This window comes from Ranitomeya imitator, chromosome 6 (assembly GCF_032444005.1).
Source record: "Ranitomeya imitator isolate aRanImi1 chromosome 6, aRanImi1.pri, whole genome shotgun sequence".
NCBI classification, from domain to species: domain Eukaryota; kingdom Metazoa; phylum Chordata; class Amphibia; order Anura; family Dendrobatidae; genus Ranitomeya; species Ranitomeya imitator.
This window is the reverse complement of record NC_091287.1, coordinates 130,051,561-130,078,414: the sequence shown is the minus strand read 5'-3', so window position 1 is coordinate 130,078,414 and position 26,854 is coordinate 130,051,561. Positions and strand designations below refer to the sequence as shown.

Sequence of the window (26,854 nt, the reverse complement as noted above, 5' to 3'; positions counted from 1 at the left end):
CCTGAGGAAGCAGTGGACTGAGTCTGGTGTGGAAACATCCAGAGCCACCGTGCACAGGCGTGTGCAGGAAATGGGCTACAGGTGCCGCATTCCCCAGGTAAAGCCACTTTTGAGCTACAGAGAAGCAGCACTGGACTGTTGCTAAGTGGTCCCAAGTACTTTTTTCTGATGAAAGCAAATTTTGCATGTCATTCGGAAATCAAGGTGCCAGAGTCTGGAGGAAGACTGGGGAGAAGGAAATGCCAAAATGCCTGAAGTCCAGTGTCAAGTACCCACAGTCTGTGATGGTGTGGGGTGCCATGTCAGCTGCTGGTGTTGGTCCACTGTGTTTCATCAAGGGCAGGGTCAATGCAGCTAGCTATCAGGAGATTTTGGAGCACTTCATGCTTCCATCGGCTGAAATGCTTTATGGAGATGAAGATTTCATTTTTCAGCACGACCTGGCACCTGCTCACAGTGCCAAAACCACTGGTAAATGGTTTACTGACCATGGTATTACTGTGCTCAATTGGCCTGCCAACTCTCCTGACCTGAACCCCATAGAGAATCTGTGGGATATTGTGAAGAGAAAGTTGAGAGACGCAAGACCCAACACTCTGGATGAGCTTAAGGCCGCTATTGAAGCATCCTGGGCCTCCATAACATCTCAGCAGTGTCACAGGCTGATTGCCTCCATGCCACGCCGCATTGAAGCAGTCATTTCTGCCAAAGGATTCCCGACCAAGTATTGAGTGCATAACTGAACATTATTATTTGTTGGTTTTTTTGTTTGTTATTAAAAAACACTTTTATTTGATTGGATGGGTGAAATATGCTAATTTATTGAGACAGGTTTTTTGGGTTATCAGGAGTTGTATGCCAAAATCATCAGTATTAAAACAATAAAAGACCTGACAAATTTCAGTTGGTGGATAATGAATCTATAATATATGAAAGTTTAATTGTAATCATTACATTATGGTAAATAATGAAATTTAACACTATATGCTAATTTTTTGAGAAGGACCTGTATATAATGCGGCCAAGATAATTACCTCTTCCAACTAAGGGTCCGATCCTCCAGGTACAGCGCACCCCGACGCGCGTTTCGGACTGTGTCCTTTGTCAGGGTATGGCGAGAGAAGGAGTGCACTGTTCCCGGAGATACTGCAATAACGGGTCAATGCGTGGAGTGGACAGAGCAAGCTCCATTTCCAGCTCCCTGTTCTAAAAATCCATTTAATATATGGTCCCCAAATAGGGGACGTATCAGATATTAAACTGATAAGAACAGATACTACACTTGATCTTAGCCAAAAAGCCGAGACGCCACCCCCTGACGAAGGACACAGTCCAAAACGCGCGTCGGGGTGCGCTGTACCTGGAGGATCGGACCCTTAGTTGGAAGAGGTAATTATCTTGGCCGCATTATATACTCTGCACTCAGTAGTTTTGTGATCCTGGGCATCCCCTACACCATATTTTCACACGTGAATGTGTATACCTATATTTGATTGCTCAAGTTTTCTCTTCATCACCCACTTATTACACAAGTCTGGATTACCCTCCTTTGCACTTTTGTTGCACTTTATTGCTAGCTGTGCACATATTCATGCTCATAGCATTTTTCTCTGTTTTTTATATAGTACACGTTTTTTATAACACCTTTTTATATTGTTTATGTAGCCCTCACTTTGTTTGCTGAGTGCCCCTATTTCTGGCTATTTAATTACATCTACATATACATACTCCTATTTATATTGCCATCTATAAAATATATAATTTTTTATTTTTACATATACCTAGTCCTCTTTGTGTCCGTTATAGTATTTGCTATTTTGCTATTATATATTTTTTATATATATTTTGTCCTCCAGTTACAGGCACACTTTTGTGATTGCCTATTGTTGCCCTGTATATATATATATATCTATATATTTATTTTAATAAAGGCATTTTATTATACTGTACCTTTCCTCGTCCTTATTTTTTTTTTTTAATTAGGTTACTTGATATATACGAATACACTCTTTTTATTATAGACATTGATCTCCATACTTTAGGTTCTTTGTTTTATTTCAGTATTGAGTAGAAGCACCTTTTGAGCTAGTACAGCCATGAGTCTTATTGGGAATGATGCAGCAAGTTTTTCACACCTGGTTTGGGGATCCTCTGCCATTCTTCCTTGCAGATCCTCTCCAGTTCCGTCAGGTTGGATGGTCTCTCCAGAGATGCTAAATTGGGTTTAGGTCAGGGCTCTGGCTGGGCCAGTAAAGAATGGTCACAGACTTGTTCTAAAACCACTCCTTTGTTATTTTAGCTGTGTGGTTAGGGCCATTGTCTTGTTGGAAGTTGAACCTTCGGCCAAGTCTGAGGTCTAGAACACTCTGGAAGAGTTTTTCATCCAGGATATCTCTGTACTTGGCCACATTCATGTTTCTTCAATGACATCCAGTCGTTCTGTCCCTGCAGCTGAAAAACACCCCCATAGCATGATGCGACCACCACTATGTTTCACTGTTGGGATTGTATTGGGCAGGTGATGAGAAGTGCCTGGTTTTCTCCACACATACCACTTAGAATTATTACCAAAAAGTTCTATATTCATCTCATCAGACCAGAGAATCTTATTTCTCATAGTCTGGGAGTCCTTCATGTGTTTTTATTTAGCAAACTCTATGCAGGCTTCCATATGTCTTGCACTGAGGAGAGGCTTCCGTCGGGCCACTCTGATATAAAGAGCAGACTTGGGGAGGGCTGCAGTGATAGTTGACTTTGTGGAACTTTCTCCCATCTCCCTACTGCATCTCTGGAGCTCAGCCACAATGATCTTGGGGATCTTCTTTACCTCTATCACCAAGGCTCTTCTCCCACGATTCCTCAGTTTGGCTGGACGGGCAGGTCCAGGAAGACTTCTGGTGGTCCCAAACTTCTTCCATTTAAGGATTATGGAGGCCACTGTGCTCTTAGGAACCTTGAGTGCTGCAGAAATTCTTTTGTAACCTTGGCCAGATCTGTGCCTTGCCACAATTCTGTCTCTGAGCTCCTTGGTGAGTTCCTTTGACCTCATGATTCTCATTTGGTCTGACATGCACTGTGAGCTGTGAGGTCTTATATAGACAGGTGTGTGCCTTTCCAAATCAAGTCCTATCAGTTTAATTAAACACAGCTGGACTCCAATGAAGGAGTAGAACCATCTCAAGGAGGATCACAAGGAACTGGACAGCATGTGACGTACATATTAGTGTCTGAGCAAAGGGTCTGAATATTTATGACCATGTTATATTTCAGTTTTTCTTTTTTATTAAATTTGAAAATATTTCTACATTTCTTTTTGTTTTCAGTCAAGTTAGGGTGCAGAGTGTACATTAATGTGAAAAAAAATGAACTTTTTTGAATTTACCAAATGGCTGCAATGAAACAAAGAGTGAAAAATGTAAAGGGGTTTGAATACTTTCCGTACCCACTGTTTATCTATTCTAACTATTCTAACCTGTCAGTGTGATTTTACTGTACCCGCATATGAATTACCAGCTTTTACAAGGAGATCGGTGTGTTAAAATTGGACAGCACTCGCATGCTCCGAGTGCTGTGATTTTTTTCTCGCACCCATTGACTTCTATTTTGGGATGCGATCCGATTTCCGATTACAATCGCAGCATGCTGTGACTTTTTTCCTGTCCGATTATGATCTGATCTGAGCTGGAAAAAAACCGCAGATGAAGACACAATCATAGAATAACATTGGTCCAAATTCTATCCAATTTTTATTGGATTGCATTCGTCCGATTTCATCGCAAGTGGGAATGAGCCATCAATGTGGTGTCCCGTTGAGTGTTGCATTCATAATGGATCCTCGCTTTCTAGGTAAGTTTTGTAACTAAGTAGGTGGAGCAGAACTGGCAGGACTACAGATCAGGGATTACCATACTGCCGTCACTCAAATCTTCTGGGGCTCCGGGCGCCGCCTCCTCCGTGCTGTTTTCCAATGAAATCCGGCACCTGCGCTGTTTAGTACTGGCTGGAGCAGGAGGAGTGAGCTCTGGCCGTCTGACCTCACATGCAGTCTTGCAGACTGCGCCTGCACCAGCCAGTACTAAACAGCGCAGGCACCGGATTTCATGGGAAAACAGCACGGAGGGGGCGGCACCCGGCGCCCCAGAAGATTTGAATGACGGCAGTGTGGCGTTTCCAGCAGGGGGGGTTAAGACCTGCCTCCCTGTCTAAAGAAAGGTATTTTGGCAAAATGATAAAACGCTTTATTTTGGCAATAACTGCACCAAAAACTAAAAGAGCCACCTTGTTAGAATGCAGCATTACTGCTGCACAAGGTGGCTCTTTTAGTTTATAATGGCTGGAGGGGGTGACAGAGTCCCTTTAAAGAGCAGTAACCCAACAACTTGCCTCCATCTTTAACATCGAGTAATAATCTTTGAGTTTTGGTCTGATCCAGATGTGGATTCAATAATGGGGAAATATATTACAAACAAGGCTTAAAGGAGTTGTCCAGTCTAAAATGACATGTCTGCAGTCACTCTATTTGACTGCAGACTTGCGAATCCTCCCAGTGTACACACTGCTCACTGTGAGGATTCTCCGTTATTAGCGCCTCCATCCTCATTGCTCAAAGTGCGTGTGCTGGGAGGACTCACAAGTCTGCAGTCACACAAACTGACTGCAGATTTGTCATTTTAGACCGGACAACCTCTTTAAAGGGAATGTACATTTCACTCAGCATATTCTACCGTATTGCTCACATTAGTACTGACAGTAAATTGTGTTAATTGTAGACAGAAGTTCCAAAATGTCCATGTTTTTTCAAGTAATCCTATCAAATTCAAGGCTGTCTCATTCTGGAAAGGGATGTAATAAACCTTGAGTAAAAATAGGGCATTCAGTAGTTTAGAGGCGTTTCTTGGTGGGACTGTGTTGGGACTTAAACTTCCATATTCTACCAACAGCAGTGTTTGTAAATGTGCATTTCTGAAAAATTACTCATGTGAGGCTCAGGATGAACAATGAGATTACTGTGGATTGTATTATTATTATTTTATTTCTATAGCGCCAACATATTTTACATCACTTTATAATTAAGTGGGGACATATGCAGATAATAAAGACATTACAATGTAACACAGCTTTTAACAAATACCAAGAGGAATGAGGGCCCTACTTGCAAATTTACAATCTAACAGGAAATAGGAGAGACACGGAAGGTAAAAGTGCTTGTCTTGTATGGTCCAGCCATCAATATAATAAATAGGGCATTCAAACAGTGCAGTGTGAACCAGTCATCATCCAGTATCTGTACAAGAATAGACACAAAGTGCTATTGTATGCACGGAGGATGTGGAAATAGACTATTGAAGGGACTGAATTTATAATTGGGTATCATCAGCATAAAGGTGGGATACGCTAAGCCAGATCTGCTGATGATTTGTCCAATAGAAAAAGTGTACATAGAAAAGATGAGGGGTAGGACTGAACCCTGAGGAACCCCAGTAAGGGGGAAGAAGAATGGAAGAAGAGTCAGCAAAAGATACAGTGAAGAAGCGGTCAGAGAATTGGGAAGAGAACCAAAAGCATCTGTGTCCTTGAAGCCGATAGAGCGGAGCATAGTGAGGAGGAGTTGGTGATCCACAGTGTAGGAATACCAGCAGGGAGTAGTGACCATTAGATTTAGAGGGGTTTTCCCACCAAGAAAGTTAATTTTAGTCAGCATTGTCATCAATAGATCTTTGAATAATAATAAGTTCCACAATTGAATGTGTTTTAAAGAAACTGTTCCCGTGCTGTGATAATCTTACAAATGTGTCCATTATGTGCTGTGTAATGGCTGTGTCTCACCATGCAGGTACATAGTCTGATCATATCATAGCTCCTCGGCAGGGAGGAAGCAAAACAGAGGACACAGACATTACAGCACGGGATCACAAAATTATTCTTTCACGTAAACATTGCTTACAAACAGAGAGTGAAATGCTTTGTCTCCCAAGAGGAAACATATGAGATCACATGCTGTCTTGTCTGTATACTCTCTTTTGCTTCCTCCCCTGCCCAGGAGAGACGTGGTATGATCCGGCCATGTTCCTACACGGTCAGACACAGCCATTACACAGTACACAGCAGTGGCACATTTATAAGATTATCTCAGCACAGGAACATTTTTTTAACACATCCAATTGCGGAAATTATTTTTACTCCAAGATCAATTCATTAAAATGTACTTTGTTCGAGGGAAAACCACTTTAACTGTTAGTATCTCGTTAGAGGCTTTAGTGGGGGAAGTTTCCGTAAAGTGTAAAGAGAGGAAACCAAATTGGAAAGGGTCAAAAAGTGTCTTGATTTAAAGCTAGTGGATTAGACAGAGGGGACCAAGCATGTCAGGAGTTTAGAGATGATGGGGAGATCTGTAGTTAGCAGAGCAATTCTGGTTGAGGGGTGGGTTTTTTAAGTAAAGGGGTTATGATGACGGCATATTTGAAGGAAAGAGGAAAGATATATTGTGGAACACCCAAAATCAGATGGTAAGAATAAATGTGATGTAAATCTGCAATTGGTACTTTAATTTGAGGATGTTTGATGCACATGGGACATAGAATAACTTCAATTTCAAAATAAAGCAAACAAAGCATAGCAGAAATAAAAGTGATCCAAAACAATACAACTGAAAAAACAAATGACACAACACAGAATGTCTCATCCATAGGTTATGCTCTCTGACTTCCACATGCAATCTGCTAAAAGTTAGAAATAGATATTGCTGAGAACTTCACCAATCAGCAATCAAAGATGAAGTGAGCTAGCAATCAGGTAGGGCAAATTAATGTGCGCTTGTAGTATCCATTGTGAGCTTGAATCCTTCCTACAGAAGAGATAACTTTTTAATCAGTATGAATACAGATTAAGTAGAGAAGGTCAATTGAAATGTATTGTACAAGTACATGCTGAACTTTATTGCACTGAGCTGAGCTTGAATATTTGATAGTTTTTGTGAACTAGAGGGGGCTTAATATATAGTGGTCCCTCAAATTACAGAAGACTCAGGTTACAATAATTTAACAAAAAACAGCCTTTCTTGGGCCATAGTAACATGAATCTACATTCGAAGTGCAATCAACACAGTGGTCAGCTGATCAACATGGGTCGGTTTATGGACTCCCGCTTATATCACCAGGGTAAGATTCAGTGAACCATATTTTGTTGCTAAGAAAACTCAATTTAATAGAATAGGTAAATATGTGAAGCCAGGTTGAGTCCTTCAGAGCATTATCGGCTTTTTATTTGAATGTCGGGCATTATAGTGCATTCCTTGCACTTTACTTTTTTGTGCAGGTTTTAGAATGTTCAAATTACTGAAGAATTCCTAAATGTTGAGAAATACAAGTCAATTTCTATTAGACATATTTGACACATATCCACTCCTTCATCCAAAATTATAATTGCCTTACGGTAGGAAGTGATAAAATTCTTTGCCTGGGTATCATCAAAACACTTTCAGTCTTACAATGATGGCCTTCACCTCCTCAGCCAGTATTCAGCTTAATAAATGAAACTGGCAATTAGGCAATTACAATGTGAATGTACATACTTCAGCTTCCAGTCATAAATCTTTCATGATGATCCATAGATCTAAATTCACTGATGTTCTTCATGTTGTGAAAGTGCCCAATTGGGATGATTCAGTTACAGTCCAATCTTAAATAATGTCTCATTACCAAATAATTACATGTGGTGATTCCTCAAGAATGCCGGCAAATTAAAGATGTGTTTGACATACAGAAGTAGTTAAGTAAAAGAAACCAGCAGATTGTTTCAAGCATAGAAACATTTATGATATGTTAATAAGGCAGATGTGAGTTTTTTCTAAGGTTCTTATGTTGTTAGTGTTTATGTTGTCAGATGTCTCCAAATTTTACGTCAGATATTCAGTCTGATGTCCAGTCATTGTTTTCAAAGGGGATCAGCCCTGAGTCTAAAGTATCAGTATTTGCATAACTTTTTGCTACTGATTTTAGTTGAATGGTACAGGAAACTTTTTAGGGACATCTTTCCATTTTTGTCAAAATGTATTGAAAGGATTTGTCCAGTGAAGGTAAAGTATACTTTTTTCTTTAGTCAGAATGGTGTACACTTAGAAAAATAAAAATATACTCACCTCAATTATTCCCCCTTTGCTTCCATTTTGACATTCACCTGGTGTCTCTACTTCCTGTAAATCTCAGACTGGACCTGGGTAAGGATGTGGATTTGGATGTGGATTTTGTCTATCTAAATTTTTAAAAAGCACATAAAATAACAGCAATTTTGCTAGGGGAAAATAAGTGTTGATTGGATCAACAACTGGCTCAATGATAGAAAAGTGTAGTTATTAAAGGAATATGCACTGATTGGATCACAGTTAATAGAGGAGTACCACAGGTGTCAGTATTGGCCGCCATCTTTTTAATAAACTTATTACTGACCTTCTTGATGGCATACAGAGTAGAATTTCAACATATGTAGATAATACTAGACTTTGCAAGGTAATGAACAAAAGGGGGACATTTTAATATTTCAGGGGCATTTAGATAACGATAATCAAATAATCACAGTGTGTATTTACCTGTCAGGTGAAGGACGTTTATCACATTGAGGTGTGTGCATATACTCGAACTCAAACAGGTGGAATTTAGCAACTATAGTTGAAAGAAAAGAAGAAAGGGAGGTCTTAATAGATAATTACTATGCTTAAAAATAGCCAGGATACTGTTGCGACACTTATCTAATGCTATCGGGAGTGCGCTAATGATTCTTTTAAAATTTACAAAGATATAAAAAAGGATTATATTAAAAGTATAATATAATAGTATACTCCTGTGATTAGACACTATCGGTAAAACACCCGTAAACTACCTGGAAATAAAGTCCGGTGTAGTATCAGACAGGTACATATATATAGATCGATGTGGAAATAATAGCTGCACATGCAGTCTCGGTACAGTACCTGTAGTGTAAAGAGGTGCCTTAAGAAAATCCGTTGCTACAAATGAATGCAGCTGGTTTACTTAGCTTGTATATGCGGGAGTTGAGATCTTCCAGGCGGCTTATGCGAGCGCCGTCCCGGCCGGTGACAGGCGCTCGCGCGGCCTTTACTTGAAAGTCCTAATGCGGTACTTCGCAGGACCTGATGAAGGAATCCGCATCATTCCGAAACACGTTGGTTTTTGGCTCCCACTGCGATCTGTAGTGTCTCCAGAGGCACCACGTGACTCAAGATCACGTGACCCAAACGTCACTGCAGGTCCTGCGAAGTACCGCATTAGGACTTTCAAGTAAAGGCCGCGCGAGCGCCTGTCACCGGCCGGGACAGCACTCGCATAAGCCGCCTGGAAGATCTCAACTCCCGCATATACAAGCTAAGTAAACCAGCTGCATTCATTTGTAGCAACGGATTTTCTTAAGGCACCTCTTTACACTACAGGTACTGTACCGAGACTGCATGTGCAGCTATTATTTCCACATCGATCTATATATATGTACCTGTCTGATACTACACCGGACTTTATTTCCAGGTAGTTTACGGGTGTTTTACCGATAGTGTCTAATCACAGGAGTATACCATTATATTATACTTTTAATATAATCCTTTTTTATATCTTTGTAAATTTTAAAAGAATCATTAGCGCACTCCCGATAGCATTAGATAAGTGTCGCAACAGTATCCTGGCTATTTTTAAGCATAGTAATTATCTATTAAGACCTCCCTTTCTTCTTTTCTTTCAACTATAGTTGCTAAATTCCACCTGTTTGAGTTCGAGTATATGCACACACCTCAATGTGATAAACGTCCTTCACCTGACAGGTAAATACACACTGTGATTATTTGATTATTGTATATATAGCAGACAGCGCAGGTATTACGTATTGTATATATATTATTTTATTATTTTTTTCTGTGTGTGATACAGAATACTACCTGCAGCTACTCTCATCTATCTGCACTAAGCGCCGCTATTTTATTTAATTTTTTTCTGCATTTAGATAACGGCAGGCTTTAGCTGAGAAATAGCTGTTGAAGTAGATAAATGTAAAGTTTTGAACTAAGGCCAAAGAAACAAAATGGATAGTTATACTAAATAGTAAAATACTGGGTAAAACTGTAAATAAAAAGACAAGTACACAAGTGTACATACTCAAGCAGTGACCAGTTTCTGGCACCTACTGCCAAGGCAATAAAATCATGAAATGGATTAAAAGAGGCACAGATGCTCATGACAAGAACATAGTTTTTCCTCTATACAAGTCACTAGTGCCCCACTTAAAATACTGTTTCAAATTTTGGGCTTCAGTGTATAAGAAGGACATAGCCGAAACTAGAGTGGATCCAGAGAAGAGCGACCAAGGTTATTAAAGGAATGGTTGAACTGCAATACCAAGACAGGTTATTAAACGTGGGGTTATTCAATTTGGAAAAACAAAGGCTAAGGGATGATCTTGTTGCAATCTACATATATGAATAGACAGTAAAGGGAACTTTCTAATGATCTTTTATAACTAGGACTGCAACAATGACAAGAGGTAATCCTCTATGTCTAGAGGAAAAAATGTTTTATCATCACAGACGGCGATTCTTTACTATGCAAGTTGTGAGACTTAAAAAGTTCAAATTTAAGGAGGGCCTAAATGACTAACTTGAAGAATATAATATTGCAGATTACGAGACCTAGACTCCAGGGAACGAGTCTGAATGCTGTATGTGGAGTTGAGAAGGAATTTTTCTCCTAAAATGGATCAATAAGCATCTGGCTCATGTGGTTTCTGCCTTACTCTGGATCTGGAAATAAGGCTATAGGTTGAATTCAATGGACTTGAGCCTTCTTTGAACCTTAAAAATATGAAACTACGTTTTCTTTCTTGAAAAACTCTTCTACATTATGATTTTATATCAAAATTCCAATGTGCATTATCGGTGGTGGACAGTAATTGAACACAATGATTATACCCTATATGTGTGTGTATATATACAGTTAGGTCCATATATATTTGGACAGAGACAACATTTTTCTAATTTTGGTTATAGACATCACCACAATGAATTTTAAACAAAACAATTCAGATGCAGTTGAAGTTCAGACTTTCAGCTTTCATTTGAGGGTATCCACATTAAAATTGAATGAAGGATTTAGGAGTTTCAGCTCCTTAACATGTGCCACCCTGATTTTAAAGGGACCAAAAGTAATTGGACAGATTCAATAATTTTAAATAAAATGTTCATTTCTAGTACTTGGTTGAAAACCCTTTGTTGGCAATGACTGCCTGAAATCTTGAACACAAGGACATCACCAGACGCTGTGTTTCCTCATTTTTTACGCTCTGCCAGGCCTTCACTGCGGTGGTTTACAGTTGCTGTTTGTTTGTGGGCCTTTCTGTCTGAAGTTTAGTCTTTAACAAGTGAAATGCATGCTCAATTGGGTGGAGATCAGGTGACTGACTTGGCCAATCAAGAATATTGCACTTCTTTGCTTTAATAAACTCCTGGGTTGCTTTGGCTTTATGTTTTGGGTCATTGTCCATCTGTAGTATGGAACGACGACCAATCAGTTTGGCTGCATTTGGCTGGATCTGAGCACACAGTATGTCTCTGAATACCTCAGAATTCATTCGGCTGCTTCTGTCCTGTGTCACGCCATCAATAAACACTAGTGACCCAGTGCCACCGGCAGCCATGCATGCCCAAGCCATCACACTGCCTCCACCGTGTTTTACAGATGATGTGGTATGCTTTGGATCATGAGCTGTACCACGCCTTCACCATACTTTTCTCTTTCCATCATTCTGGTAGAGGTTGATCTTGGTTTCATCTGTCCAAAGAATGTTCTTCCAGAACTGTGCTGGCTTTTTTAGATGTTTTTTAGCAAAGTCCAGTCTAGCCTTTTTATTCTTGATGCTTATGAGTGGCTTGCACCGTTCAGTGAACCCTCTGTATTTACTTTCATGCAGTCTTCTCTTTATGGTAGATTTGGATATTGATACGCCGACCCCCTGGAGAGTGTTGTTCACTTGGTTGGCTGTTGTGAAGGGGTTTCTCTTCACCATGGAGATTATTCTGCGATCATCCACCACTGTTGCCTTCCGTGGGCGCCCAGGTCTTTTTGCATTGATGAGTTCCCCAGTGCTTTCTTTCTTTCTCAGTATGTATCAAACTGTAGATTTTGCCATTCCTAATATTGTAGCAAATTCTCGGATGGGTTTTTTCTGTTTTCGCAGCTTAAGGATGGCTTGTTTCACCTGCATGGAGAGCTCCTTTGACCTCATGTTTACTTCACAGCAAAACCTTCCAAATGCAAGCACCACACCTCAAATCAACTCCAAACCTTTTATCTGCTTAATTGAGAATGAAATAACGAAGGGATTGCCCACACGTGTCCATGAAATAGCCTTGGAGTCAATTGTCCAATTACTTTTGGTCCCTTTAAAAACAGGATGGCACGTGTTAAGGAGCTGATACTCCTAAACCCTTCATCCAATTTTAATGTGGATACCCTCAAATGAAAGCTGAACGTCTGAACTTCAACTGCATCTGAATTGTTTTGTTTAAAATTCATTGTGGTAATGTCTATAACCAAAATTAGAAAAATGTTGTCTCTGTCCAAATATATATGGACCTAACTGTATATATATATATATATATATATATATATATACACATGTACACACACACCTGCATGTCCATCTATCAAACCACCACATATGCATGGATATATGGATAACTGCAAAAAACAGTTTAGTCAGGAAAGGAAGTACCAAGCAGTCATGGAATCCAAAATTAAAAACACTTTTATTAAATTAAACAGAGTAAAAACCGGACAAACAGTGCACAGTAGGGCTACAAGATGACAATGGATGTCACCAAAGGGGCGCTGTTATGACCTGGTGGTCAGGACAATAATGGACCTGGTGGATAAGAGCACACGGAATGACCTGATAGTTACTGATAATATAGGACGAGCTCTGGGACGTGGGAACTCTGCTGACCGCAATCCCTAATCCCATCAACCACACTAGAAATAGCCGTGGATTGCTCCTAACGCTCCCTATGCAACTCGGCACAGCCTAAGGAACTAGCTAGCCCTGAAGATAGAAAAATAAAGCCTACCTTGCCTCAGAAAAATTCCCCAAAGGAAAAGGCAGCCCCCCACATATAATGACTGTGAGTAAAGAAGAAAATACAAACACAGAGATGAAATAGGTTAAGCAAAGTGAGGCCCGACTTACTGAACAGACTGAGGATAGGAAAGGTAGCTTTGCGGTCAGCACAAAAACCTACAAAAAGACCACGCAGAGGGCGCAAAAAGACACTCCGCACCGACTCACGGTGCAGAGGTGCTCCCTCTGCGTCCCAGAGCTTCCAGCAAGCAAGAACAATCAAAATAGCAAGCTGGACAGAAAAATAGCAAACCAGAGAAAAACAAGCAGTCACTTAGCTTCTGCTGGGAAGACAGGTCACAAGAACGATCCAGGAGAGAACAAGACCAATACTGGAACATTGACAGGTGGCATGGAGCAAAGATCTAAGTGGAGTTAAATAGAGCAGCAGCTAACGAATTAACCTCGTCACCTGTGGAAGGAAACTCAGAAACACCCTGTTAGGGGTCGAGTTCCCGCCTCTGCACAGGGGGAATCTCGGGCCATCTCCGCTGCGGTCTCCCATTCCTCTCCTGCCGCAGTTGTGCCTGCTCAGCGGAGACGTCAGTCCAAGCGTCTTGCTCAGTCCCACTCTGTACAAAGACTTACTGCTGCCTTTCCTGCTTCTGCCATTGAAGTCAGTGCTGGGCAGCGGCGAGCAGACGCTTCTGTGGCTAAGTCCTGCTTTTCTCATTCTGAGCATGCCCTGAGTAAGATCTCTCAGTGGAGATCGAGGGTCACATGGTAGGAAGGTCCTATTGCTGCTAGGACTAACTCCTGCTTTTCACACACTGAGCATGCCCAGGGTAAGATCTCTCAGTGGAGATCTAGGGTCACATGCTCAGTTATGGCAGTCTCTCATTGGTCCTTCTAGGAAGGTCTTTTTCTTGCTGCAGCTATATAAGGCTCGCATGGCCGCACGGCCATGCGCTAGTATCAATGCATGGCATGAGTTTTGCGCCACTGTGGTCACGCTTGTGTGTATTCAGGGACCCGGCTGAAATAAGCCACTAGAATACCGGCACCTCCGGTGAGGAGATTGTGTGTTTGGTTACAGGGCCCCGGCTGAAATAAGCCACTAGAATACCGGCTCCACCGGTGAGGAGATTGTATGTTTGCCTCCTGGACTGCGTGACCACAAGCTGCTATCTGCTCAGCAGTTACTGTGTATTCCTGTGGAGTTTAACAGGACACAGTCCTTTCCTTATAGCGACTCTGTGAAGCAACAGAGTTCGCTTCTACCGCCATATCGTGCTGCTGTTTGCCAGCAGCAGGTTCTATTCCTGCACGGTGGACCCCGGGCTGCGAACGCACCAAATAACATCTCTATATTTACTCGGTGCGTTCCGCCAGCCCTAACAGTATACTAGCGCCAGGGTCTGGCTGGTAAATGGCGGACGATCAGCGTTTACAGTGGTACATCCAGCAGCTGGAGGGTAGGTTGACGGCTCTCGAGCGCACAACCTCAGCTGTGGATGTTACCGCAGTCGCTGTTCAGGCTGCAAGTGTAGCTGCAGCCAGTTTGTCCTCTGCCACCCCTGCTCCGACTTTATCCCGTCTCCCGCTTCCAGACAAGTTTTCCGGTGACAGTAAGCTATGTCGGGGATTCGTGAGTCAGTGCTCCATACATCTTGAGCTTCTGGCTGCACGTTTTCCTACGGAACGGGCGAAAGTGGGATTTATTTTATCCCTTTTGTCGGGCAGGGCGTTGGAGTGGGCAACGCCGCTATGGGAGCGCAATGATTGTGTGGTGCAGAGTGCTCCTCTCTTCCTGGACGCACTGAAACAGGTCTTTTTGGGACCTCGTGTCACCCACGATACCGCGCTCCAATTGTTGGCAACAACACAGGGTTCGTCCTTGGTCAGCCAGTTCGCCGTCCAATTCCGGACTCTGGTCTCTGAGCTGGAATGGCCGGATAAAGTCCTTATTCCGGTGTTCTGGAGAGGACTGGCAGACCATGTGAAGGACGCCTTGGCCACCAGGGAGATTCCCGCCACACTGGAGGAGCTTATTTCTATATCTACCCGCATCGACCTCCGTTTTAACGAGCGGAAGTTGGAGCGGGCCCAGTGTAGGCAGAGGTTTCGGCTGGCTCCCACCTTCGCCAAACCTCTGGAATCTTCCGTTCAGGCGTCCGACTCCCATGAGGCCATGGAGGTTTCTCGAGCGGGACCTAAGTCTCAGACGGCTCGAGTACCCGTGGTTTGCAGAAATTGCCAACAAGAAGGACATTATGCCAATAAATGTCCACGGCGGTCGAGTAAACGATCGCGTCTAGTAACCCTTGGAGGAGGTTCACTAGACACAGCGGCATTTTCCTCCAAGCTGTCCTTCAAAGGGACAATCATATTAGGCTCTTACTCTCTAACAGTCGAGCTTTGTGTGGATTCTGGAGCTGAGGGGAATTTCATCTCCTCAGCTTTTGCTCTGCGCCATGCAATACCTCTGGTGATGCTCGCCAAACCGGTGACTGTTAGAGTAGTGAATGGGTCAACACTTCCATCTCAGATAACACACCAGACTGTCCCTTTCACGTTAGCTATGTCCCCATCCCACCAGGAGATAATTTCCCTTCTTGTCCTTCCCGAGGGAATGGATGAGATTCTGCTGGAATACCCTGGCTCCGTTTCCACTCCCCACATATTGAGTGGTCCTCTGGGAGGATATTGGGTTGGAGTGATTCATGTAAGGGCAGATGTTTGAGAGAGTGCGTTGAGGTTTCTACCACCGAGATACCTGCAGATCTTTCTTCCCTTCCCAAATGCTATTGGTCCTATGCAGACGTCTTCTCCAAAAAGGCTGCGGAGACCCTTCCACCTCACCGCCCCTATGACTGTCCTATTGATCTCTTGCCTAGAGCAGAACCTCCTCGGGGACGGGTCTATCCCCTCTTCCTCCCGGAGACAGAGGCTATGTCCCAATACATCCAGGAAAATTTGGCAAGAGGGTTCATTAGGAAGTCAGTGTCACCTGCAGAGGCAGGGTTCTTCTTCGTGCAGAAGAAGAACGGAGAATTACGTCCTTGCATAGATTACAGGGGTCTTAACGCCATCACCGTTAAGAATAAATACCCATTGCCCCTGATTTCTGAGCTCTTTGATAGGCTACAGGGAGCAAGGGTATTTACCAAATTAGATTTGCGGGGTGCTTATAACCTGATTCGCATCCGTGAGGGGGATGAATGGAAGACGGCGTTTAATACCAGGGATGGGCACTATGAGTATCTGGTGATGCCCTTCGGGCTCTGTAATGCCCCAGCCGCCTTCCAAGACTTTGTCAATGACATCTTCCGGGATATGCTCTCCACCTCGGTCGTAGTCTATCTGGATGATATTCTCATCTTCTCTCCAGATATTGACTCCCACCGGAGAGATGTTGGCAGATTCTTCGACCTCTTACGGTCAAATTCCCTCTATGCAAAGTTGGAGAAGTGTATGTTTGAGCAGGAGTCTTTACCTTTCCTGGGCTATATCATTTCCGCCCAGGGATTGGCTATGGATCCTGCCAAACTACAGGCTGTGATGGACTGGCAAGAACCCCATTCTCTTAAAGCGGTGCAGCGCTTTATGGGGTTCATTAATTATTACCGCCAGTTCATTCCACACTTCTCAACTTTGGTAGCTCCCTTGGTAGCCCTCACCAAGAAGGGAGCAAATCCCAAATTGTGGTCTGAAGAGGTCTCCAAGGCCTTCTCTTCTATTAAGTCTCATTTTGCTAGCGCTCCCATCCTACATCGTCCCGATGTGGATAAGCCGTTTATAATGGAGGTGGATGCCTCATCCGTTGGTGCAGGAGCAGTCCTCTTCCAAAAGGATGCTCAAGGTCGGAAGCATCCTTGCTTCTTCTACTCCAAGACCTTCACACCAGCGGAGAGGAATTATTCCATCGGGGACAGGGAGTTGCTAGCGATGAAGTTGGCTTTCTCGGAGTGGAGACATCTCTTGGAGGGGGCTCGCTTTCCCTTTCAAGTCTTCACGGACCACAAAAATTTGTTATATTTGCAAACAGCCCAGCGGCTAAATTCTCGCCAGGCCAGATGGTCCTTGTTCTTCTCCCGGTTCCACTTCACCCTCCATTATCTCGCTGGGGAGAAGAACATTCGTGCTGACGCCCTCTCTCGCTCTGTTGTGTCATCTGAGGAGGAGGAAGGGGAGCCTCGGCTTATTGTCCCTTCTGAGAGCCTGAGAACCGTAGCTCCGGTTTCGCTAGAGTCTGTGCCTCCGGGCAAGACTTTTGTACCCATTAATTTGCAACCGGAGGTTCTCTCTTGGGCTCATTCGTCCAGGGTGGGAGGACACTTTGGGACAAAAAGGACATCTGAGCTGCTGGCGAGGTCGCACTGGTGGCCACATATGGTTCGTGATGTCAGAGATTACATTCAGGCATGTGTCTCCTGTGCCAAAAATAAATCTCCTCGACAACGGCCAGCAGGGTTACTCTATCCCTTGCCAGTGGCAGACAGGCCCTGGGAGATGGTCGGGATGGACTTGTGGTGGGTTTGCCCAAGTCTCGTGGCTGTACCATCATTTGGGTTGTCACCGAAATTTTTCTAAAATGGTGCATTTGGTACCGCTTCCACGGTTACCTTCTGCACGGGCCTTGGCAGCGTTGTTCATAAAACACATCTTCCGCCTACACGGTATGCCGGACAAAATTGTCAGTGACCGGGGTCCCCAGTTTGCGTCTCGGTTCTGGAGAGAGCTGTGTCGTCTTCTCAGCATTGAGTTAAATCTCTCTTCCGCATATCATCCCGAGACGAACGGGTTGGTAGAGAGGGCCAACCAGACCTTGGTCACATATCTGCGACATTTTGTCTCAGCCAGGCAGGATGACTGGGCATCCTTGCTATCATGGGCAGAGTTTGCGCTGAACAATGCCGTGGCCGACTCCACTGGACAAACCCCATTTCTCCTTAACTATGGTCAGCATCCGCAGGTACCTGTGCCTATGCCCGTGTCTTCCGCCGACTCCAGGGTGGCAGACTGGGCTGTGGAAGCACGGGATATTTGGGACAGCACTCAGGATGCCATTCGGGCCTCCAAGGAGAGAATGAGGTCCTCCGCCGATGCACATCGGCACCCCGCTCCGACCTTTGCTCCTGGCGACTTGGTGTGGCTCTCCGCCCGTAACATCAGGCTGCGAGTGGAGTCCACTAAGTTTGCACCTCGCTACTTGGGTCCTTTTAAGGTCCTCAAACAGGTTAATCCTGTGGTCTATCGTTTAGCCCTTCCGCCACGCCTGGGTATCACCGACACCTTTCATGTGTCCCTCTTGAAACCCGTATACATGTCCCGGTTTTCCGAGTCATCTGCTGGGACATCGGGTTCGTCTACGGACGATTACGAGGTGAATGCTATTTTGGGGTGCAAGGTGGTACGTGGTAAAAAGTTTTATTTGGTGGACTGGAAGAGTTATGGTCCTGAGGACAGGTCCTGGGAGCCTGCTGAGCACATTCAGGCTCCGCAGCTCATTGCTGCCTTTGAGCGTAGCGAGGTCCAAGGAGGGGGGGGCCCTAGGAGGGGGGGGTAATGTTAGGGGTCGAGTTCCCGCCTCTGCACAGGGGGAATCTCGGGCCATCTCCGCTGCGGCCTCCCATTCCTCTCCTGCCGCAGTTGTGTCTGCCCAGCGGAGACGTCAGTCCAAGCGTCTTGCTCAGTCCCACTCTGTACAAAGAGTTACTACTGCCTTTCCTGCTTCTGCCATTGAAGTCAGTGCTGGGCAGCGGCGAGCAGACGCTTCTGCGACTAAGTCCTGCTTTTCTCATTCTGAGCATGCCCTGAGTAAGATCTCTCTGTGGAGATCGAGGGTCACATGGTAGGAAGGTCCTATTGCTGCTAGGACTAACTCCTGCTTTTCACACACTGAGCATGCCCAGGGTAAGATCTCTCAGTGGAGATCTAGGGTCCCATGCTCAGTTATGGCAGTCTCTCATTGGTCCTTCTAGGAAGGTCTTTTTCTTGCTGCAGCTATATAAGGCTCGCATGGCCGCACGGCCATGCGCTAGTATCAATGCATGACATGAGTTTTGCGCCACTGTGGTCACACTTGTGTGTATTCAGGGACCCGGCTGAAATAAGCCACTAGAATACCGGCACCTCCGGTGAGGAGATTGTGTGTTTGGTTACAGGGACCCCGGCTGAAATAAGCCACTAGAATACCGGCTCCACCGGTGAGGAGATTGTATGTTTGCCTCCTGGACTGCGTGACCACAAGCTGCTATCTGCTCAGCAGTTACTGTGTATTCCTGTGGGGTTTAACAGGACACAGTCCTTTCCTTATAGCGACTCTGTGAAGCAACAGAGTTCGCTTCTACCGCCATATCGTGCCGCTGTTTGCCAGCAGCAGGTTCTATTCCTGCACGGTGGACCCCGGGCTGCGAACGCACCAAATAACATCTCTATATTTACTCGGTGCGTTCCGCCAGCCCTAACACACCCACAGCCACCAGAGAAAGTCTATGGACAGAACCAGCCGAAGTACCATTCATGACCACAGGAGGGAGCCCGACAACAGAATTCACAACAGTACCCCCCCCTTGAGGAGGGGTCACCGAACCCTCACCAGAGCCCCCAGGCCGACCAGGACGAGCCAAATGAAAGGCACGAACCAGATCGGCAGCATGAACATCAGAGGCAAAAACCCAGGAATTATCTTCCTGAGCATAACCCTTCCACTTGACCAGGTACTGGAGTTTCCGTCTCGAAATACGAGAATCCAAAATCTTCTCCACCACATACTCCAACTCCCCCTCAACCAACACCGGGGCAGGAGGATCAACGGATGGAACCACAGGCGCCACGTATCTCCGCAACAACGACCTATGGAACACATTATGGATGGCAAAAGAAACAGGAAGGGCCAAACGAAATGACACAGGATTGATAACCTCAGAAATCTTATATGGACCAATGAAACGAGGCTTAAACTCAGGAGAGGAAACCTTCATAGGAACATAACGAGACGACAACCAAACCAAATCCCCAACACGAAGTCGGGGACCCACACAACGCCGACGGTTAGCGAAACGTTGAGCCTTCTCCTGGGACAATGTCAAATTGTCCACCACATGAGTCCAAATCTGCTGCAACCTATCCACCACAGTATCTATACCAGGACAGTCCAAAGACTCAACCTGCCCTGAAGAGAAACGCGGATGGAAACCAGAATTGCAGAAAAATGGCGAAACCAAAGTAGCCGAGCTGGCCCGATTATTAAGGGCGAACTCAGCCAACGGCAAAAAGGACACCCAATCATCCTGATCAGCAGAAACAAAGCATCTCAGATATGTTTCCAAAGTCTGATTAGTTCGTTCGGTTTGGCCATTTGTCTGAGGATGGAAAGCCGAGGAAAAAGACAAATCAATGCCCATCCTAGCACAAAAAGATCGCCAAAACCTCGAAACAAACTGGGAACCTCTGTCAGAAACGATGTTCTCTGGGATACCATTTAAACGAACCACATGCCGGAAAAATAATGGCACCAAATCAGAGGAGGAAGGCAATTTAGACAAAGGTACCAATTGGACCATCTTAGAAAAGCGATCACAAACCACCCAAATGACCGACATCTTTTGAGAGACGGGGAGATCCGAAATAAAATCCATAGAAATATGCGTCCAGGGCCTCTTTGGGACCGGCAAGGGCAAAAGCAACCCACTGGCATGAGAACAGCAGGGCTTAGCCCGAGCACAAGTCCCACAGGACTGCACAAAAGAACGCACATCCCGTGACAAAGAAGGCCACCTGTACTGTTATGACCTGGTGGTCAGGACAATAATGGACCTGGTCTATAAGAGCACACGGAATGACCTGATAGTTACTGATAATATAGGACGAGCTCTGGGACGTGGGAACTCTGCTGACCGCAATCCCTAATCCCATCAACCACACTAGAAATAGCCGTGGATTGCTCCTAACGCTCCCTATGCAACTCGGCACAGCCTAAGGAACTAGCTAGCCTTGAAGATAGAAAAATAAAGCCTACCTTGCCTCAGAGAAATTCCCCAAAGGAAAAGGCAGCCCCCCACATATAATGACTGTGAGTAAAGAAGACAATATAAACACAGAGATGAAATAGGTTAAGCAAAGTGAGGCCCGACTTACTGAACAGACTGAGGATAGGAAAGGTAGCTTTGCGATCAGCACAAAAACCTACAAAAAGACCACGCAGAGGGCGCAAAAAGACCCTCCGCACCGACTCACGGTGCGGAGGCGCTCCCTCTGCGTCCCAGAGCTTCCAGCAAGCAAGAACAATCAAAATAGCAAGCTGGACAGAAAAATAGCAAACCAGAGAAAAACAAGCAGTCACTTAGCTTCTGCTGGGAAGACAGGTCACAAGAACGATCCAGGAGAGAACTAGACCAATACTGGAACATTGACAGGTGGCATGGAGCAAAGATCTAAGTGGAGTTAAATAGAGCAGCAGCTAACGAATTAACCTCGTCACCTGTGGAAGGAAACTCAGAAACACCCACAGCCACCAGAGAAAGTCCATGGACAGAACCAGCCGAAGTACCATTCATGACCACAGGAGGGAGCCCGACAACAGAATTCACAACAGGGCGCCCCTTGAGGAAGGTACCAAACCGAAACACGCGTCGGGCTGGACGGGTGTCCCTGCCTTATTTACCATCTTCATCAGGTGATGTGCACTCTCTAACATTACTACAGCCATTGCATTTACAATTGAATTTTGGACGAGCTAGTGGTATTGGTTGCATTGTTTCTTGTTTCGGTGGTTGCCACCGCTATAACATGCTGCACTTTGCACTTTATAGTCTACATGTATGAGTTTACTTCCATTCAGGGATTACCCTACCTTGGGCTTAGCATGATGTTTGTGACATCCCTTGTCATCTTGTTGCCCTACTGTGCACTGTTTGTCCAGTTTTTACTCTGTTTAATTTAATAAAAGTATTTTTAATTTTGGATTCCATGACTGCTTGGTGCTTCCTTTCCTGACTACATTAGGATTAAAAAAAAATGGGAAATGCAGTACTGGAAATATCAGCACACTGTCTCCTCATTTGTTGCTTACTAAGTTGGTTCTTGAGTGTACGGTTAAGACTTCAATTTTCTAGCCACTGAATATGTTATGAGTTCAAAATCCTCTTAATCCATATAAAATTAAAATACGTTTTATATATGAAATAGAGTTTTGTGGAAATGTCATCATCTCTCCAAAACATTACCATTAGTAAGAACATAAGATTCTTTAATTTTATACAAAACTATATATTGACAAATCCAAATAAAAAAGAAAATAGTAGCACTGCACAAATCTTCCGATAAAAAAACCTTTGTCCTTTATTTCAACAACGTGCTGTGGGCATGCTGTGGACATCAAGAGGCCCGATATCATGCCATGTGTCTTGATGGTTTATGATCAAAAACTATTTTTGATCATAAACCATCGAGACACATGGGATGATATAGGGCCTCCTGATGAGCCAGAGAGGTGAAACGTGTTGAGGCAAAACAGACAGTAGGCGGACAGCACCTTACCTGGCGATGAGTATCACGTGCTCCTTGAGTTTTTCCACCTATGTGATAACAGCCTCCATATAATATTATCCTAAGGGGGGCATTGGCTGTGGATTTAACGGTGATATCCTCTAGGCACGGCACTATAATTGGGCCGTGGGTTTGTTAGCCACTTGGAGTGATGTTTTTTCTATTTTATGAGATATAGTCTGTTGAATCTTTTTAGCAGCTGTGACCTTAATGATATTAATACTGTATATACCAGTTAAAACTGTATAAGGTGCAAAACTAGATCATAGCCATATTTTGGCGGTTTTAGGTGGATTGCCATTGCAATAATCTATGAGAAAGATAAGTCTGTTCAATAATCAGTGACTGTGTAAATTGCATCTGACTACCATCAATAAGCCTATCTACATCCATCCAAAGAGAGAAAGCAGAAAAAGGCAGCACTCACCGATCCATCTTGAGAGGTAACTTTTATTGTCTCACATAAAAAACATCACGGCCGGGAGTGCGAATGTACAGAGTGCGGCAAGCCTGACGACGGCCGTTTCACGCCCTCCTGGCGCTTGCATGGCCGTCCAAGATGGATCGGTGAATGCTGCCTTTTTCTGCTTTCTCTCTTTGGATGGACTTTGATATGTCTTTTGGCCAGAGCACCCAAGATCCGGCAGTCACATTCCCATCATAGGTAAGCAGGAGTGAGTTGTTTCCTTTGAGCGGTGGTGCTGTCAGCTGTTTTTTCTTAAAGACTGACATTAAGCCTATCTACATGTTCTCTATTTGTTTTTATAGCACGGTGTGTGTTGTGAATTCTGTGGTCAAGCTCCCTCCTGTGGTCATGAGTGGTACTTCGGCTGGTTCTGTCTATGGGCTTCCTCTGGTGGATGTGAGTGGGGCTGCGGCTTCTGAGTTTCCTTCCTCAGGTGACGAGGTTAAGTCGTTAGGTGCTGCTCTATTTAACTCCACCTAGTTCTTTGTTCCTGGCCTCCAATCAATGTTCCAGTATTGGATCATGCTTTCTCCTGGATCGTTCTTGTGGCCTGTCTGCCCTGCATAAGCTAAGTTTTGCTTGTGTTACTTTTGTTTGCTATATTTTCTGTCCAGCTTGCTATATTGGTTTTTCTTGCTTGCTGGAAGCTCTGAGACGCAGAGGGAGCACCTCCGTACCGTTAGTCGGTGCGGAGGGTCTTTTTGCCCCTCTGCGTGGTTGTTTGTAGGTTTTTGTGCTGACCGCAAAGCTATCTTTCCTATCGTCGGTCTATTCAGTAAGTCGGGCCTCACTTTGCTAAAATCTATTTAATCTCTGTGTTTGTATTTTCATCTTAACTCACAGTCATTATATGTGGGGGGCTGCCTTTTCCTTTGGGGAATTTCTCTGAGGCAAGGTAGGCTTATTTTTCTATCTTCAGGGCTAGCTGGTTTCTCAGGCTGTGCTGAGTTGCATAGGGAGCGTTAGGCGCAATCCACGGCTACCTCTAGTGTGGTATGATAGGATTAGGGATTGCGGTCAGCAGAGTTCCCACGTCTCAGAGCTCGTCCTATGTTAGTAACTATCAGGTCACTTTGTGTGCTCTTAACCACTAGGTCCATTGTGGTTCTGAATCACCTGTTCATAACAGGTGTGGGGCATAGGACTCCCTATTTATAGGTTTGATCTATGTCTAGATTATTAGGGGTACCTTTAGTATATCTTTGTGTGGGCAGAGGGACTCAATTGGATCACTAGGGTTGATTTAGGGACCCTAGGGTCAGTCACCGTGGAGCAGGGGCGCCAAACTCGCATCCTCTAGGGCGCCAACCCCCGCAGACAGGTAGACACCAGCATAGGTACCATATAGGGATTCTCCATCCCCACACTAGTTTTTTCATGGTGTGATTTGTTTTGTTTTGTGTGCTGTACCACAGGGTGGTGGCATTTTAACTATATTTAATAAAATATATATATTTTTGGGGGTTACCATATGATTTTCTTCAGATTATTACCCTAATATATGTACTTAAACTGTAAAGATACCCTCCTCTTTTTGTCACGTGACTCTGACATAATTTACTTTAATGTGTAGTATCTAATTAGGCTTTGAATCATGACATTGTTCTGCCAAGAATGGTATACCTCCTATGCAGGCTATTTATTTGTGACTGTATTTCCATTTTTTATTCGTATATTTTTTACATACTTACTGTTAGGGCTAGCGGAACGCACCAAATTATAAGAGAGATGGTATAAGGTGCGTTCGCAGCCCTGGGTCCACCGTACAGAGATGGAACCTGCTGCTGAGTAATGACGGACAATATGGCGGTACAATGTGGATACACACATGGGTTAACTTCACCCTGTGTGAAGGAAGCAAACCCTGTTGTGTCACAGGGCCGCGGTACCGCACCAAGAGCGCAAGCAAGGAGTCTCAGAACTCTATCCCAAGACACAGGATTAGAGGACGTTCAGACCACTTGCGCTCGACACTGCAACTGGGGTGTCAGAGTAACTGAAAATATAATTTAAATGCAAAAGAGTGCATTCTGTGCCACTTTGGCGGGTGCCACTAACCACCCAGACTTGGGATAGGAAAGAGCTCTTATAGCACACGGTGACGCACTGGCGGTCACAGCAATTGACGCTGTATCGTGTGTTTAGTACTGATGGTTCTGTCGGGCGCTAGATAGCAAACATCCACCTTACACGAGTAGTCATACACAAGAGAGGGGATGATTAATGAGCGACTTTCACACAACACACACACGATTTCAAGTATACACTAGCGCACGGTCGTGCGGTCATGCAAACCTTTTATAGCTGCAGCAAGTACAGGACCTTCCCAGAAGAACCAATGGAAGGCTGCCACAGAATTTGAGCACCTTCAGGACCTTCCTAGAGGACCAATGGGAGTGGCTGCAGTATCTAAGCATGTGACCCTTGATCTCCAACAAGATATCTTACCCTGGGCATGCTCAGTATGTGAAAAGCAGGACTTAGTCCCAGAAAGACGTGCTCGCTGCTGAATATTGCTGGCTACAAGGACAGAGCCTGGAAGGGCAGTAGTAACCAGTCGTCCAGTATCAGCCTGAGCTAGATGCCGGGACTGACATCTCTGCTGAGCGGACTCCACTGTGGCTGGAGAAGAAAGGGAGACCGCAGTAGAGATGGTTTGAGATTCCACCTGTGCAGAGGCGGGAACTCGACACCTAACACTTACCTTTCATTAGAGATTATTTAATTTTATTTTTTGGCACATGCTTCCTCACGCTTTTTTTGGAAATATTTTTAAATTGTTCAAGACTTTTACTCTGCCCTATTAATATACCACATATCTTTGCATGGCACAAAGATTTTTGCAGAGCTTTACCCTGTTGTTTCTTGTCCTTGATGCTAAATCTGCAACACACATCTCCAACATTTCGTGGTATTCTTTCATATTCAAGAGGAACCATTGTGCTACATCCACCATCCTGTTGTAGGTGAGACTGAAACCTTTTACCCTAAGGCTTTCAGTCATAGGGGTGGGCTGGAGCAGCTTCAGTCACCGCTGAGTATATAGTGATATAGTGAGCAGCGGCTATATTCACACACTGATGTCAACTCAGACATATGGTAAGGTTTTTAATATTAGACAGCGTAGGTTCTGTCCCGATCAGAGGCACCTTGTCGACAGTGGGATGGCTTTTATGCTATTTTGATCAAAAACAGTATTACTAAGAACCCTGAGTTATCTAAATGCACTTTTGCGCATTTTTTTTTGTAGGTTTCCTAAAAGTGCATGGAGTAATGTACCTGCATAGGAATAACTCAAGGTATGTGCACATAATATCTTTTGAACATGTGCAAAACCAGCGGGTTTTTCAGGAGTGTAAGATGCTTCAGCACATGTCGGAGTCTTACGTTCAGAAGTATCTTATTTGGCATATTTTTGTTTGTTTTTCGTGACATCTTTAGCTACTTGTTTTTATCTGTATGTATTGAATAAAGTAATGAGTGGCTTCTAAGCAGAAGCCATCTGAAGAATGGTCAGGTAACTTTTTCTAATTTTAGAAGGTAGAAGTGATTAAAAGAAGCTCAAAAGACTGAGCGTTTACTGAGCAATTAGTTTTTACATTGCAGTTCATATGTTCATTCTTTTTAACGTTTGCTTAGTGCTTTTTCAGGCAGGTAGGTTATGGACCAGCCTGAAAGAAGCTGATTTGTACAAATACTCATACAATGAGATCACAGAACATGAAATTC

At 44.2% G+C, this 26,854-nt stretch overlaps 1 protein-coding gene and 1 non-coding gene across 2 annotated transcripts in view; both read right to left on the bottom strand.

The window, feature by feature from the left end:
* The window catches only part of LOC138643322 (contactin-associated protein-like 2), a 342,436-nt gene that overhangs the window by 168,393 nt on the left and 147,189 nt on the right, over positions 1 to 26,854 (bottom strand). The gene's annotated exons all lie outside the window — the stretch shown is intronic.
* On the bottom strand, positions 1,122 to 1,312 carry LOC138643658 (U2 spliceosomal RNA). Its single transcript, XR_011314242.1, has one exon. It is a non-coding gene; the product is annotated as a U2 spliceosomal RNA (small nuclear RNA).